Here is a 16548-nt window from a genome sequence, read left to right as displayed (position 1 = left end):
CTTCTTCAAGGTCAGAACGTTCTGCACGCCGAATCTTCTACGCCGATTGTTCCAGAAGCCCACACGCTGACCAGAAGCCCACAGGGGCTCCGCGCGGCGACCTGGGGTCAGTCTCGCCCCAGCGTTGGACTCGGCTGTTACGCCGGCTTCGAAGCGCGCGACGCTCTGTTACTATCTTTTGTACCCTTTTATTTTTGGCAGAAGTTCGCCACATTAAAGGTTTATTTCTTCCTGTTTATTTATTGTTTTTTGGTCACCACCAGTGGCAATATATATGTATATATATATATATATATATATATATATATATATATATATATATATATATATATATATATATATATATATACATATATGTATATACCGGGTGTTCATTTTTAATTCGAACAAATTTATTTAAAAAAAGCCGTGAAAGTTACACTTATGCTGCTTTTGGAGGTGAGTTATACGGCCAGGGGGACATATTATAGGGGACTAATCGTAACGATCAGTTGGCTAATTAACTAAAATTCGATAATTACTTTTTAATTAATGAAAATAGACTAATGGTTCCAATTAGAAACTTGCTTAGCGTCATCGTAAAGCACTAAATCAGTCATTTTCAGAAAGACCTTGCGCGCGTGAGAAGCGTAGTAGTGCACTAAAGTTTCCACTCGTGGAGCAGGCACAAACCTAGCGGTTACGGTAAGGCGCCCGCGCGATTTTTCTATCTCTTATCTAGCCCCAGTCTTGTACCGGCTCCACGAGTCGAAACTTTAGTGCACTACTGCGCTTCTCACGCGCTCAAAGTCTTTCTCAAAATGACTGATTTAGTGCTTTACGATGACGCTGAAGAAGTTATATATATATATATATATTGTCACAGCCGTTGACCACTTGACTAGATACGCTGAGACCGCCGCGCTGACCTCTGCGACATCTGAAGAATTAGCTCACTTCTTTGTACATAATATACTCCTACGTCACGGCGCGCCACAAGTTCTCTTAAGCGACCGCGGACGGCAGTTTCTTTTGAGCACACTTGCAGCCATTTTGAAAGCCTGTCGGGTAGTTCACAAGACAACATCATCATATCATCCGCAGACAAATGGGCTCACCGAACGTTTTCATAAGACTCTCGCTGACATGATATCTATGTATATCTCAAGTGATCATTCAAACTGGGACACAATACTCCCCTTTGTAACTTTCGCGTACAACACTGCCCTTCAGTCTACTACAGGCTACTCCCCTTTCCATCTAGTGTACGGTCGCGAAGCTTCATGCACTATAGACACCATCTTTCCTGTTGCTCCGTCAACCGACCAAAATGACCTCCTCACCAATCTCATCTCCCGTGCCGAAGAGTGCCGCCACCTCGCACAGCTACGCACATCGCGACAACAACATATAGCCAAGGATCGCTACGACAAGCATCATACCCATACCTCCTACGCTCCCGGTGCCCTTGTGTGGGTCTGGACCCCCGCCCGACAACCCGCCCGAATTGACAAGTTTCGTCACAAGTATATCGGCCCCTACCGAGTCATCGCGCAAACATCCCCCGTGTCGTACCTCGCCGAACCCGTGTCCTCCTCCTGCGATGGCCGCCGCCGCACTTCAGAGGTTCTACATGTGAACCGCTTGAAACCCTACCACCCACCGCTACCCACCGCTTCCCTTTAACCACCCCAACCTCCCAACCCCTCCCGGAGGGGGGGGGGGGGGGGGGGGTAATGTGACCTATCCAGCGTGCCGTGCACCCATCACCCTCATTATCGTCATCATCACCACCATCGCCGATAGCTCGCGCTGCCCGCTCGGGGCAGCGCGGGTCAGTTCGAATATAGACATAATTGAAACCGGTCGCCAAGCGTCTGTCTCCCTCACAATATATATATATATTTATGTGTGTGTGTGTGTGCAGTTAAGCTAGACGGTTCTTTCTTTTTTTTAAACAACAAACCAAGAAATTTCAGTGTCTTGATATGCCCTTAATTTCAAAGCTTTCGAAATAAATGCTAGTGATAAGTAATGAAGTAACGGACCATAAGCTCAAACAAATGAACGAATCCGACGCAGCTTAGGTGTATACATGCTCAGCTTGACGGCTCCTCATGAGAGTCCGGGGTCAGGCACAAGACTTGCCCCTTTCATGTATACATTACATTACGCTAAACCACTGCCCTGTGTAAGTTGGAGCAGGCGTAGAGATAGCATACAACATTATAGTGTCATGACACGGGGTCACACCTCGTTGTGTCAAATTTAGCTATCACTTCTAAAGTCTAAAAAAACAAAGAAACAAAAAATTTTTAGGGAGGGGTCAATCGCTTACAATAAAATTTAAAGCACTGGATACTCCTAGTTACTCAAGTATCATCCTTCTCGAGTCCTGCCGCTCTCGCTTCTCCTGGATTTCGCCGACGCGTCGCTATTTGTGTGGGTGTGTGTGTGTGTGTTTTGGTTAATGGCGCATCTTACATGTGAACACGCGCGCCCTTCTTGGTCTCTCGTGGCCGCCGGCGACAGGGCGAGGTTGACAAGGTTTTCCTACAGCCAAGAGGTCTGCAGTGGCCACTGGCGACGAACCGCGGCATTTGAGGGGACGTCACGCCATTTTTGGCTCAAGGCCCTGCCATTATGCGCCACAAGGGCTTTAATTAACTTCGGTGTTTAGCACCGTGCAGACAATCTTTTTTTTTCTCTCTCTAGCGCTCGAAGTGCTAAAAAAAACAAAAAACAAAAAAACAACGTGCCGGAAATAGGCGCTGCTATAGATAAAATGGCGACTCCGCCTTCAGAAAACTGGAGGTCGTTATCAACCATTATCATGTCAAAGTATGCGAGAAATGTTTACAAAAGAACTGCAACTTTGTTCATTAAAAAAAAAAATCTACCGTACAAAAAAAAAAGGCCTAGTTACTGCGACCTTCGCGAAATGAACATCATGCTCGTCCATGCTATAACGATACCCATACGTTTCCTATTTTCAATGCGAACCTCATTTTAAGGCCTTTTCACTCGCTTGACGAATTTTATAAAATCGCTGTGATGAACCAACAGTGTGCGCTTTGCCGGTATGTACGTGAAGAACCACTTTGTAGATTGTAGGCTAGGGCAACCAAGTTCTCCAATCACGATTCTTGAGACGTGGATCAAAATGTTAAGTCAAGACTTAGCAATACGACTTCCCACAGACTTCCCGCCATGCGCCTTATAAGACTCAGAGCACTTCTTCAAGAGAAGGTATGAGATATTATAGTCGTAAAACATGCACGAAAAAATTTGAAGGCCGAAGTTACAACGGAGGCTGCTACTTCTTGGTTTGCAACAGCATTGCGCAACTAATTCAAAAGGGGAAAACCCTAACGGTAAACAAAGTTCTCTTTCTTGTTGCTTTCTTTCGACACTGGCTATATAAGAACCTCCATCGTCGGTTGGACACGACGGCATCCTTTGAGTGCAGCACAGAAAAGGTGAGTGGTGTGGGAGTGCTAACTGATACTGGCGTGGTTTTTCGCTGGTTTCTCATCTTCTTTTTGAATCTCCATTATTGTTGTGTTTATTTTTTTAGAACAATAGTCGTGTTAGTCCTACTTCATCCAATGAAACTAAAGATTATTGTTCGCTTTATTAAAAGTAAATATAAATAAACGTTCATTAATGATGCTGCCTTGAATGCGTAATTTCTGTTGATAAACGCAATAAGTTCAAAATATAAAAAAATGTAATATATATTTTTCTTATTATGCACCTAGTAGTTTAATCAAACTCACTCCTAAGTGTGATTTTCTTGTTAAGAATGAAGCAATTTGAACAATTATCATTACTTATGTCGGTGATGCAGAAAACAACTCAAGTAGCACACAACGTCATTAATCCTAAAATAGTGAGGGTTGTTGCTGTTGCCTTGATTGCCCTCCGCGTTGCTGGTAAGTCATTGTTTTTTTCACGTCAAATGATTTCGATGGTCGACTTGGGAAGGTTCCGAGATCGATCCTCGGACCAGGCGGACTTTTTCAGCGGCCATCAGTCGCCTAGAGGGTGCAAGTTAATGTGGTTCATTACGAGTAAAAAACAGTTAATCCTATAGCGTAATGGCGATTCAGTTTCACTACTTTGAGCTCAAAAGTTGCATTTTGAGTCACAAACGCTAAAAGTTAAGGTCCCAAGGGTACAAACGGACTATAAATAAATGAAAAAGTACAATCACATACTGTCTAAAAAAAGTTATTGTTTGAAAGAATGTGGATGATTGCGCCCCCCCCCCCCCTCCCTTTTCGGGTTTTAATATAAAGTTAATTCACCGGTTGCCTGTGTTTTTTCTCATTAATCGGGAACTAACATCCTATATCTCTCTAACACAGGCGCTTTCATGAGTTCCGCCGGAGAAAAGAACGAAGGTCAAGTTGCTCAGGTTTGAGTTCATCAGCAATATTACAAATATTGGTATAATGCACACAAACCTGCGGTAAGCTTTATGTCAGAATATGATATCTGGATACGCGATTTTTGCAAATCAGATATTAGGATTTCCGTAAATCCTAATATCTGAAGCATCAATCTCTTTTATGTGATTACGGAGGATATATAACACTCCAGGCAGCAATACGTGGGCCATCATTCTGGGAACAAGATATGAAGCTTATTGTCTTATTTTGTGTGCTATATATGGCTAGCGTGTATATTTTCTTACTAAAATATGAATGAATGTCTATCGATCTTTTCCAGCGTCCGCACAAAACAGCTGCGTTGACAGTTCTTATAACTACGTACACTATGAAAAAGAATCCCGTGTGTACAGTCTTCCGCAGTGAACTAGGGGCAGCCATTTGCTGCCATCGAATGACCCTCCCTATACATCGTTTCAGCTTAGGCCCGAGCGCGGCCGATGACCCGAGCCGAAGGGCCAGTCAAACAGCGAAAGAGGCACAACGTCATGGCATGGTTTTTGCAGGTAATAGGACAAGCCGGTATTCGCTGTCTCTGTGTGCGTGCTCCCCCACCGGCTAGTCCTATCAAGCGCAGAGAGCAGGCTATGACGTTGCGATTTTCGCGCTGTTTGATTGGATCTTCGACTCATCTCAATGTTAGCGCTCGGACATAAGGTGAAACTAGGGTGCCTACATGTTTCCGCTCCGCTTTAGGGTGGCGCCAACTTCTTGTTACCATTTCCCAGATCCTTTCCCACCGCCGTTTCTTCCCACTTCTTATTTGGCTAAACATAAACGACGTTGACTTTCTGTAGTGTCGACACACCGGCAACACTGTGAGGCCACTTCCGTTTCCGTTCATAAGAGGAGTCGGAGGCTCATCGGGATGGCGGTCGCCGTGGCTGCCGCTCTCATTATTCGGGTGCTTCATACTTTGGAAGTTGCGAGCAGGAAGTGTGCGTTGCTTCTATCTAAACGCGAGTTCCCGCGACAAAATCGAACGCAACAGACCGGCATTGAACGCCGAAACCTCGCCGTCGGAACGAGAGTGGTGAGCGCTCCCTAGCCCTAACGAGGATTAGCGGCGTAGCCCGAGCGCACGACCGGCGAGTGTGACAAAATGGTCGACGAAAACCGCGGAGGTTGCCATGGTGACGAGGTAAGTAACACTGGATTGTCGGCAACAGGTATCACAAACGTTGTCGCCACCCTAAACGGCGGAGCGGCGGAAACATGTAGGCACCCTAGGTGAAACGAAGTATAGTACGCATGTCGACGTTCGGCGAGAGAATTGCTCGAATGACAAGGCTGAAGTTATGGCATGCCAACCAAAGGAAACGGTCTGTGCCGTGGAATTGCGCTCGAAATTTCAGCATGTGGAACTATTCAGAGGGACACCAGTGGTTGACGGAACAAGTCAAAAGGACACGAGCGATTGGCATTTAGGATGGGGAGGGTGCACATCTAGGGCAGTTTTGGAGTGCGGGCATTGTTCTGATTGGTTCCTGATTTTGTTCCACGAAGTGGCTCTGGCTGTCTCTTCAACCGAGCAGCCTGAGACAGCCCCTGCAGGAACATCGGACGGCTCGGAGGTACCGGGCTCTTCGAACAGACATGAACGCGCAGCAAGCACTAGAAACGTTCTGTCGCACCCACCGTTCAGGATATAAATAAAAAGTGGAACTCTACTGCTTTGCAGCAGATTGAAAGTTCATTTACGTGGACGTCCTCCTCTTGGAGACAGAGCTTCAGCCATCTTATTGTGTTCGCAGTTATTGCAATATATGTTCAACAAACGAATTGCACGGCACAATATTGTTTCATGGCTGTAGTTAAGTTAACTCAATTATGCTACATGTTTACTGGCTCCCACTCGCCTTCCGAGCAAGCCGATGTCCAAATTTGTTCTCTGATCCTAGACATTACTTTTTCGATCAATATTTTTTTTCTAGTTTTCTTTTGGCCATTGAATTGACTCGGCAAGATACCATGACACACATTTATTTATTTTATCTTCCTCCAGCATTACTAGGCCAATACAAGTGGAAATGTTATAAAAACAACTAATTGTACAGTTTAAAATATTTCTGCACACATTTTGTAGTAAGCAACACCAAACTGAAATAAAAGATACAGAACAATCCTTGCCGCAGATCTTAAGGGGGCCTTTGACAACCTCTCCCACGACCTGGTCCTTGAACAGTTGGCAGGCACTGGCTGCGGAGTGAAAGTGTACAATTACGTCCGCAATTTCCTCCGTGACCGATCTGCCAGCCTCGCCCTTGGTCATCTTCGCTCTCCTTCCGCGCCAGTGGCAAACCGTGGCACACCGCAAGGCTCTGTACTTTCTCCGCTCCTGTTTAACCTTGCCATGCGAGGTCTTCCTCCCCTTCTGGATCAGATCTCGGATGTCAGACATGCAATTTATGCTGATGTCATTACTGTCTGGGTAACGAAAGGCTCCCTCGGACACATAGAGACTCAGCTACAAGAAGCCGCTACTACCATCGAGCACTACGCCCGGCGTGGAGGCCTCACCTGTTCCCCCACGAAGTCAGAATTACTAATCGTGACAAAACACGCTCGCGGACAGACCGACCTCCCCATTACCATCACATTAGATGACAAACCCGTCCCGCGTAAATCGGCCATATGGGTGCTTGGCTTTGTGTTACAATCCAACGCTAAAGCAACTCAAACCCTCCATCAACTCACCACCCAGTGCAACCAAATTATGCACATGCTTTGTCGCGTCTCAAATCGTCGACATGGCCTTAAAGAGGCGGATGCCCTACGCCTTGTGCAGGCCTTGATACACACTCGCTTAACCTACCACCTTCCTTACCACAACCTCACCCAGACCGAACGCACTGGTATGTCTGTATTGCTGCGGAAGGCGCAGAAACTTGCTCTCGGCCTCCCTGTTCGCACAGCCACCGTTTGCTTCGAGAGGCTTGGGGTGACCAGCACTCTGGAGGAGCTCATGGAGGCTCATCGGGCTGCCCAGTTGCGCTTGCGCTGCACGGCTCAGGGGCGGGCACTCCTTGCCACCCTTGGTTTTCCACCCTGTCCCGCTACCCTCGCAGCTGAGGGTCTCTCCCCCGCTGCGCGTGCCAGACTCACTGTGGCTCCCATCCCCCGTCATATGAATCCTACCCGCCACTCGGCTAGGCGTGACCATCGTTCGCGCTACCTCCGACGCGCGTATCCGGTAGGTTGCGATACCGTTCGTGCCCTCTTCACGGACGCCAGCCCACAGGGTGTGCGCGGGGGTATTACAGTTGTCGTGGACTCTGATCTCAGGACAGTCCACGCGGCCACTGAGCGTGGTCTTACCGACGTCTCCATCCTGGAAGAACGAGCGGTCGCCAGGCAATACTTTCTACCTCCTTTCTTTCCTCCTCCATGCCCATTCACATTCTCACTGATTCGCAGACGGCCTGTCGGCACTTCCTATATAACACCTTACATCCTTCCACTGCATCTTTACTCGACCCGTTCCTATCCTCCACCTCCCACAATTTACGGCTGATATGGGTGCCTGGGCACGCAGCCGTCCCCGGTAATGAGCGCGCTCATGCGCTCGCCCGAGACCTCTCACACCGGGCGCCAGGGGAAGACTTTGTCAGCATCCAACCAGCCCCTTACTCCTACAGCACTCACCTTGCAGAGCTACGCCTCGCTCGGCAGCATTATCCGCCTCCTCACCCTTCCCTTACTCGCAGAGACGCCTTAATATGGCGACAACTGCAAACTAACACTTTCGCAACCCCCCTCTTCTACTCTTACCTCTACCCGTGACTCAGCCCGCCTCAGTGCCCGCACTGTGGCGACCGTCCCAAGCTTTTTCACATGGTCTGGCAGTGCCGGCTCATTCCCGCCGTCCCACCCAATCCCAATCCCACCCCCACCTCCTGGGAGGAGCGGCTGACCGATGACACGGCCACTGGCCAGCAATCGCTGGTAGACCGCGCCAAGGCGGTCGCCGCCACATATGGGGCCCGGACTAGGGGCTCCACCCGAGAGTTTGTCACACGTCGCTACAATAAAAGTTTATTCACTCACGAAACAAGCCATAATTAGACAAAAAACACAAAGAAGTAAAACTTAAATATTTGTTAACACAGGCACGCTACAGAATCTAAACCTAGGAGCGACGGTGAAAAAATAGAAACCCAAATTTGAACGCAAAAAAAACTTTACTAGGTTGTGTATTCGCTTACGAGTGAAAAGATGCAATCATCGTGCCGTATAGAGACATGGGTATCAACGGAAAACAATTATTACATGAACACGTATTCATTGATAATTTAAAAACCCTGGAGGTGCTATTAAAATTCCGAGAAACCAATAAAGATCCTGGATAAGCTTAATTCCTTTGGTGTCCTCGAAGTTACCCTAAAAACAACACTCCATTAAAGAAGAAATTCCCAAAAGCCTAGACAAGAAACGTGTATAAAAAATATCTTACGACGGAATAACTTTTTTCAGCAATATGCCTCTAGACGCAAAGTTAGGTGAAGAAGGTGAAGGTTGCAGCCCGCTAAGCCCCGCCCCGTGCTTACAAGGTGCTTACATCTCTCATTGGTTGAAGGGATGATTGACGTGTGAAAGGTTGGTTTTAAATTTGTACCTCCGTGCCGTAATAGTATTTTATTCGAATATTTCTTTTTTTTATGTTTGAAAAACACCTAGCGTCAATATCGTTTTCAATTGCTTTCTGAAATTGTTTCTCCGGCTTTGGCTTGAAACGTTGAGAAACATGGCTGCCAGGGTCTGCTGGGTGCTGAACGGGCTGAATGAGCGTAGCTCGTTGAGCTCGTCATTTTTTATGAGTGCGGGTCGTTTGGAGTTTACAGAAGGATTTAGAGGAAGATCTCATCAGCGGACATGGTTTGCAGCAGAGATGGGAAATATACTTTAAAAAAGTAATTAAGTTACATTACTTATTACTTTTCTGAAAACTGCGAAAATGTAATTAAATTACATTAAAATTTGCCGCAGACTAAAGGTAATGACATTCAAATTACTTTCGAAAAGTAATGAAATTAATTTGAAATTCTTTTGACATGGCTTTTGAAGACCTTGAGGCAGTAATTCGCACTCATTTTATTTACCACATACACCACCACAGTGTTTACAAAACAAGACCTTGTTTGCTCACACAGCGTGTGTGCAGGAACCAGATAAGGGAAAAGCGAGGCGCTGCGCATGCGCAGTGCCGATAGCAGCGCCACCGCAATGACGTGACGTCAAAGAGCTGAGTTGGTCTATATGTAAAAAATCTTTGATCTTCCCGTTTACAGCGCAACAGCTTTATGCGCCTCAAAGTGAACCCTACTCAAAGTGAACCACGCGGCATAAGTGTTAAACACGATGAATAGCTTCTTTAAATGTAACTGAGAAATACAGTCGACACACCGGTTTCGCCATTCATTCAACAAAGAAGGCTCTTACTAAAGGGTTCGTATGTTTCCGGGTTCCTGATTTTTAAGTTGCAATAGCAGTTCGTTCTTCCAAGGAGTCCTCACGTGAAACGTGTCCTTCCGCCTGGGACGCTATGTAATTCTATTTGGCACTGCAGTGGAGAGGAGGAGAGCCCGCGAACAGTTTTATTCAGCGTTCAAAATGGGAAAGCGAACGCTTGCCTGTACCCTCCACTGCATTGCCAAGAAAAATAGTCACCGAGCATACTTGAGTTATTCTCGGTAATTTCCTTCAAAGAGCATCTTTCCCAAACAGCCGAAGATCCCAAGTTTCTGCGCATTGTCACACAAAAGGCCTGGATAAGCAGTAGCGGGGCCAGTTGAGGAAGGGCGCGAGCTTCCTAAATTGTGTACTTTCCCAACAAAGGGGGGGGGGGGGGGGGGTGCGATACTTGCTTGTAGGCTTATTCCCGAATAAACTTTCCGAGGGAAGGCAGCGAGGCATACCGCGAGTGGCAGCAGCTTTGCTCCAGGGCGCACAAAACGTTCTGGTGCTTTGACAAGGCATTTGGAATTAACTATTTATTCCGGTCGCTTGTTGTACAATAATCGAAGCTTAGGGTTTGACCTTCCTCGATGAAAGTAGAAGGCTGGGGATTTGTTTGTCCTGTCCTCTCACGTTTTAAATTATGTTTAACTCACTGGCGATGAGCCCATTGCCTTGTAGCATATGAGCCGTTCATTCCTTAGCTGACGCTCTGTCAGCTTAGGGATGAACAGTTAAGGCTACGTGTTTGTTAGAGCCGTCACACGTTTATCGTTCGCCACGTAAGTACGCTCTCGTATACGTGCAGAGAAAGGAGCGGGTCAGGTGATGAAAGGGAGGAGTTTGATTGGTTCTGGTGAGCTTGCTGCTCCCACCGCACTGTCAGCTTAAGGATCAACTAAGTATAGTATAGGCGTGATAACGCGACGCCGTGAATCTGTAGTGCCTGGAGTTCGTAAACCGTGGCCTTCTAGTGATGTCTACACGTAAGCTTTTCTCCTTCGCCTTTACAGTCCTCCTTTGTGCGCCTGTCCAGCTCGTCGTACGAGACTTTGCGCGCAGGTGGGCGTCGTTTATTTCCTCTGGTGCCCTTTCACAGCATTTCACCACGCGGAATCATTTTTCTCTTATTTTTTTTAAAGCTTCCTAACGAACGTTCTAATTTAGGACAAAAGTAATTTAAGAAGTAATGAGTAATTTTCTCGAAATTACTGCCTGAAAGTAGTTCATTACATTACGGAAATACTAGCTTAGGGAAGTAATTCATTACATTATACGTTACTCTAAAAAGTAATATAATTACTGTAATTTCATTACAGTAATGACATTACCGCCATCTCTGGTTTGCAGCAAACAGCTGTCGCAAGTACGCGTCTTCGGACGCGCTGTGCGGATGCTTATTTCTGTAGCGGAACTGGCTTAGCGTCCCACGTCAGCTATTTTGATCTGTCTGGGTTGATTTCTTTCTTTGCACGTGTTCATGTTGAATAAAGATGCTGCACTCTAAGAAAAAAAGGAGGAGAAAGGTAGCAACAGCGACTGTTCCTCCTTGTTGCGGACAAGTTGCCCAGAGAAGGGAGGATCGGCAGTTCAGATGAATAGAGGAGGACGAGTTCCTCCTTGTTCAGTTGGCGCAGGGGTAAATATTGTGCTATTGACCAAGTGGTCAGAGGTTCGATCCCCCAAGGAGCAGGTTTTTTTTTTTTTTTCGTAATGTTTTTTTATTTTTTTTTATTTACCAAAACACACATAAACAAACGCAGACCGATGAAAGGAAAATTAAAGTCCTTATTATTGACCGAGACGTTTTCCTCCTTCTCCAGGCAGACCGGAGAAAGCTTTCGCCCTCCCGACTCATCTTCTTTCGGTTTCGTTTTTCGAGCACATCGCGCACGTTGTTTAATAAATTAATGTTGAGTTGATTGAGCTTCAGCGGCAGCGAGGCCGCCTGTAATTCCGTCTTCTAGTCCAAACGTGCAGAACATTTCGGTTGCATTGACGTTTTTACCACTAATTTTATCAAACGAGCTAACGAAGCCGCTAGAAACAGCGAAGTTCCGGAGCAGTGCCAGCAGTGCTACATACACCATAGAGTAATATAGTAAACGTAAACGTAAAGAGAGGACACATGAGCCGATTCGCGGCCCAGATAGTGCGTTTAATACCCTCCGCTACGTGGCGCTTTTCTGCAATTTGGTTAAAATTAATTAAAACTCTTTCTGTGAAAAGTATTTATTTTTTAAATGGCAATGTTTTAAAATTGTTTAAAGTACTTGAAACGACTAAATAGTTTAAATCAAATACGTCACAAAAACCACGTGATGAATGGCGCCTGCCATGGCCTGCCTGCCTGCACGCCGTCGCCTCTGCATCATGCTGCATGGCCTCTGCTCGTCCCTGCGTCGTTCGTCTGTGCCGTCCACCTGTGCTTTCTGCTGCATCATGTTCGGTCGACTTTGCATCAACCAAGATGACGCATGACCGCCCGCGTGCTCGCATGCTCGGTGTGAATTCGTGGAGCCGATCGGTTCGAGCTTCTCGCGCTGTTGTTTCTGCCGGGCTGTCTGGCTGCACTTGAACGTGTGTGCATGTTGATTTTCGATGAGATTGTTTTAAAAAATGAATTTAGCTTACGACCCTGCACACGACATTGTCCATGGGTTCACAGATGACGGTGTTGAACGAACCTCTAACATTGCAGATAGAGCCTTGGTTGTTATGCTGTCTGAAATTTCCAGGAGGTGCGTTTAGCCCCTTGCATACACTGTTGTGCACAGTCCAGCAACGTCTTCTGTTTACCGCAGTCTCCTCATTTCTCTCATTTGGGAGCTTAAAGGGGCGGTGCAACGATATTGAATTGGAATGTTTTTCACTTTACACGAGCTTACTGGCTCTAGTGAGACTCAGTGATACTTGCACGCAACGCCACTGACCAAGAAACTCCTTTGTTGCGCTGTAATTTCGAGGACAAAAACGAGTGTTTTCATTCAATCTCTCCTTCGCAAAACCTGATGACGTAGCTGGGCGGTAGCAGTACCGCCCAGTGACGATATTTGAATACGGCTCATAGATTGGACCCAAGCATGGCGGACACTCGATTTGGGCTCGTGATAATCGATAGCTCGAGAAACATTCGGGTAGTGTCCTGTGTCCAATCGCTGCAATGACGACAACAGCCGAACCATAACAACGTCTGGAACTCGGCGCGTGTTCTGTGCCTTGCCAACCCCAGCGCATGGCTATGATCAACATTGGCGGCATATAATCGGCTGTAAACATAGAAATAAAAACAACGCAAACGAACACAAGGACAAGTAGAAGAAACGACACAGACACAGCGCTGACTCACGACTTACTTTCTTTCTCATCTTTTTAAAACATATCAACATAAGAAAACAAGAAATGAAAAATAAAAGAAGACGAATCCAGCATGTAGGACATCCTCTCTGTCATATGCCATCTGAGGAATTTTTTACACAAACTATGCATAATATACCATTACAAAAAAAAAAAAAAAAATTAAAAAAGCCAAAAACCACAGCGCGAGCCCTAATGCTCTGTGCTTACCTGTCTTGCACGCGGTCTCTTGGTATGTCGGAACCCTTTTCTGGCTGCATGTAGGCACGCGCCTGATAGGATCACTCCCATGGAAGCAGAAAGAAAGTATTAAAGAAACGTGCCCGAACTCCGAAGAAACTCGAACTCTTCAGTGTGTAGCGTCACTGACTCTGAACTGACGCATGAACCGTCTGCCCAATATACACAAAGTGTATATTGGGCAGACGGGCAGATGTATTAATGTTCGAGCTCGGGAGCATTATCTGTCTTTGAGGTCTTCACCTTCGGGCCACCTAGCCATTCATTGCGATAGGTGTGATTGTTCCCCTCGGTTAAGTGACATTGAAATTTTGGCTAAACATTCACAAAAAATGGCAAGGGAAATTCATGAAGCGTTTTACATTCAACAACACGGTCCCGATCTATGCGTCAGTTCAGAGTCAGTGACGTTACACAGTGAAGAGTTCGAGTTTCTTCGGAGTTTGGGCACGTTTCTTTAATACTTTCTTTCTGCTTCCATGGGAGTGATTCTATAACCACAGGCGCGTGCCTACATGCAGCCAGAAAAGGGTTCCGACATACCAAGAGACCGCGTGCAAGACAGGTACGCACAGAGCATTACGGCTCGCGCTGTGGTTTTTGGCTTTTTTTTTAATTTGGTTTCTTTTGTAATGGTATATAATGTATAGTTTCTGTAAAAAATTCCTCAGATGGCATATGACAGAGAGGATGTCCTACATGCTGGATTCCTCTTCTTTTATTTTTCATTTCTTGTTTTCTTATGTTGATATGATTTAAAAAGATGAGAAAGAAAGTAAGTCGTCAGTCAGCGCTGTGTCTGTGTCCCTTCTTCTACTTGTCCTTGTGTTCGTTTGCGCTGTTTTTATTTCTCTGTTTACAATGCATTACCGACTAGCTCACCTCCAAACATTACTGCAATATAATCGGCTCCAGATCACGGGGCCGCTTGCTCTGGCTGCGAGTTGAAAGGGTGAACTCTGCTCGTTTTTCTTTATTTTTTTCTGCGACTTCGATTGCGTGTGGTGAAAACGAACGGGTATTTCACAGATCATTAACGTCAGGGATTCGTTCTAAGCGGTATTTGCGCAAAATTCAAATATCAGTGCATCGCCCCTTTAAGACTGTTGGCTTCACAGTAAAGGCTGTGGTCTGTGGTTAGGGGGCTTCAAACGTAAGCTTGGTGTGTGTAGTGATAAGCCATTTTTTGAAGTTGACAACGAACACGTTTACTTTGTCTTTGATGTTCCGCACCTTCCCGAAACAACCAAGAGCAGTCTCCAAGCCCACAAAGTTTGCATTGGAAATTTGGTCATTGAGTTGTCTTCTATTGTTGAACTTTATTGTTCTATCCATGAGGCGAGCTTGCAATTGGCTCCGAAGCTTACTGAGAGACACATGTTTTCAAGAACTTTTCTGTAAAATGGAAGAAAATTGTGCCCCACAGGTACTGAGTGCCTCACTCTTTCTTGCAATCATATCCCTTGTTTATGCCAAGGAACTTCCTGAGGCAGCCATGGCTACAGCCTATTTCTGTGATAGGATGTGCATACTTTTTCACTGTCTAAATAGCTAGAAAATTCAAGAAGACAGGGCAAACGTTGCGTCATGCCATTCTGAAGGGGGAATCTGTAAATACTTGATTTTCTCCACCAGTAACTCGGATGGATTTTAGCATGGCTGTTCCAAAGTATACGAAGCAGCCATAAGCCATCATTGGGTGGCAAGTTACAATGAAAAGTGTCCTCATGCTCTGGGATGAGCTTTCAAGCAGCCATGACTCTAAGTTCTTACTTACACGACGCCTGCAGCAAAACACACCTGAGAAAGTTTTGGGAGCTATATACGACAAATGCTGGGCTGCAACACAAACACAAATGTGCATCAGTTCGCCTGAGGACTAAAACACCTCTGGATAAAGAAACTGTTCAAACTGTCGGACAATGAAAACGTAGAGGATGACAAGGCTGACCTCCTAAAGGAGTTGCAAATATCTTCGCACCATTAAAGTTTAATTTCAGACATTGTGGAATGTCTTCCAATCGATAACTTCCCGCCACTAGAGGATATTTCTGAGCGGGCATCAGACATCAGGTCTAACATAATTGATGGCTCGTCCACTTTTTTATTACGTTTGGGGCTATTTGATCAAGCTTTTGCTTGAACAGACAACTTACAGCTGTGGCTGTTCTCAGCTGCTATCGGATGAGTCTAATAACTTGACCAGGCCTCACCAGTACTGTCTTGTTCCTAAAGCATACCACGTGCCTGGAAAATTCTTCGGGAACTTAGTAGTACCATCACAGGCTGACTTTCATTTCATTCAGCAACTAGAAAATCACAAAATCACTTTCTTCCCATAATAGATAGTGTGACACATGTTCGAGGAGTGTGTGCCGCCATGTATAGCACACTTTGAGGTCTGGGTGGTTTTAGCCTTTGCCCAGAGGAGTACCACAAAGGGTTTTTAAAATTGTTTTGCAATATACGCTTGTGTTGACATGTTTGATTTCTTAACCGGAATTTGGACAAAGTTCGGTTGCACTCTTTAGTGGCTAGTAAGAACGAGACAGGTTTAACTGTTAATAGCGTATTAACAGAAGCGGTTGACAAACCAAAAACAAAAAGTGCTTATTAAGTGGGCGGTGCAGCTTGCTCTTCAAATATTTGTTTCCCCTTTTTCCAGCGAATGTGTATCACGGCTCCGTAACAAAAATATTTGTCCACCTTCTACAAAATTTCGATAGAAAATAGTGTATAGACTAGAGCCTAAAAATATTTGAATGAAAATGTATCCACTTTTGTATCCACTGTCCATAGTTTTTCATCCGCTTTTTTCTGAAGCCATATTTCTTTTCTGAACGATTTCGGGGAATGTTTAGGGACGTTGAATCTTGTCAGATTTCGAATAGAGTTCTCATTGTTTGGTAATGGCTCGCCCGCAGTGAGTTTGAGGCTATGCAAATTGGCGTTTTTTTATATTTGCCGGAAATCGGGAATTTGTACTATCCGGCGTGTGCTTCGCAGTGTTATTATACTCTTATTACTGGTAATGATAGCGATGTCTTATTTATTTTTGCACTTA

This window comes from Ixodes scapularis, unplaced genomic scaffold (genome assembly GCF_016920785.2).
Source record: "Ixodes scapularis isolate PalLabHiFi unplaced genomic scaffold, ASM1692078v2 PGA_scaffold5__190_contigs__length_132052651, whole genome shotgun sequence".
In the NCBI taxonomy this organism is placed as follows: Eukaryota; Metazoa; Arthropoda; class Arachnida; order Ixodida; family Ixodidae; genus Ixodes; species Ixodes scapularis.
Note: the sequence above shows the minus strand (reverse complement) of the source record.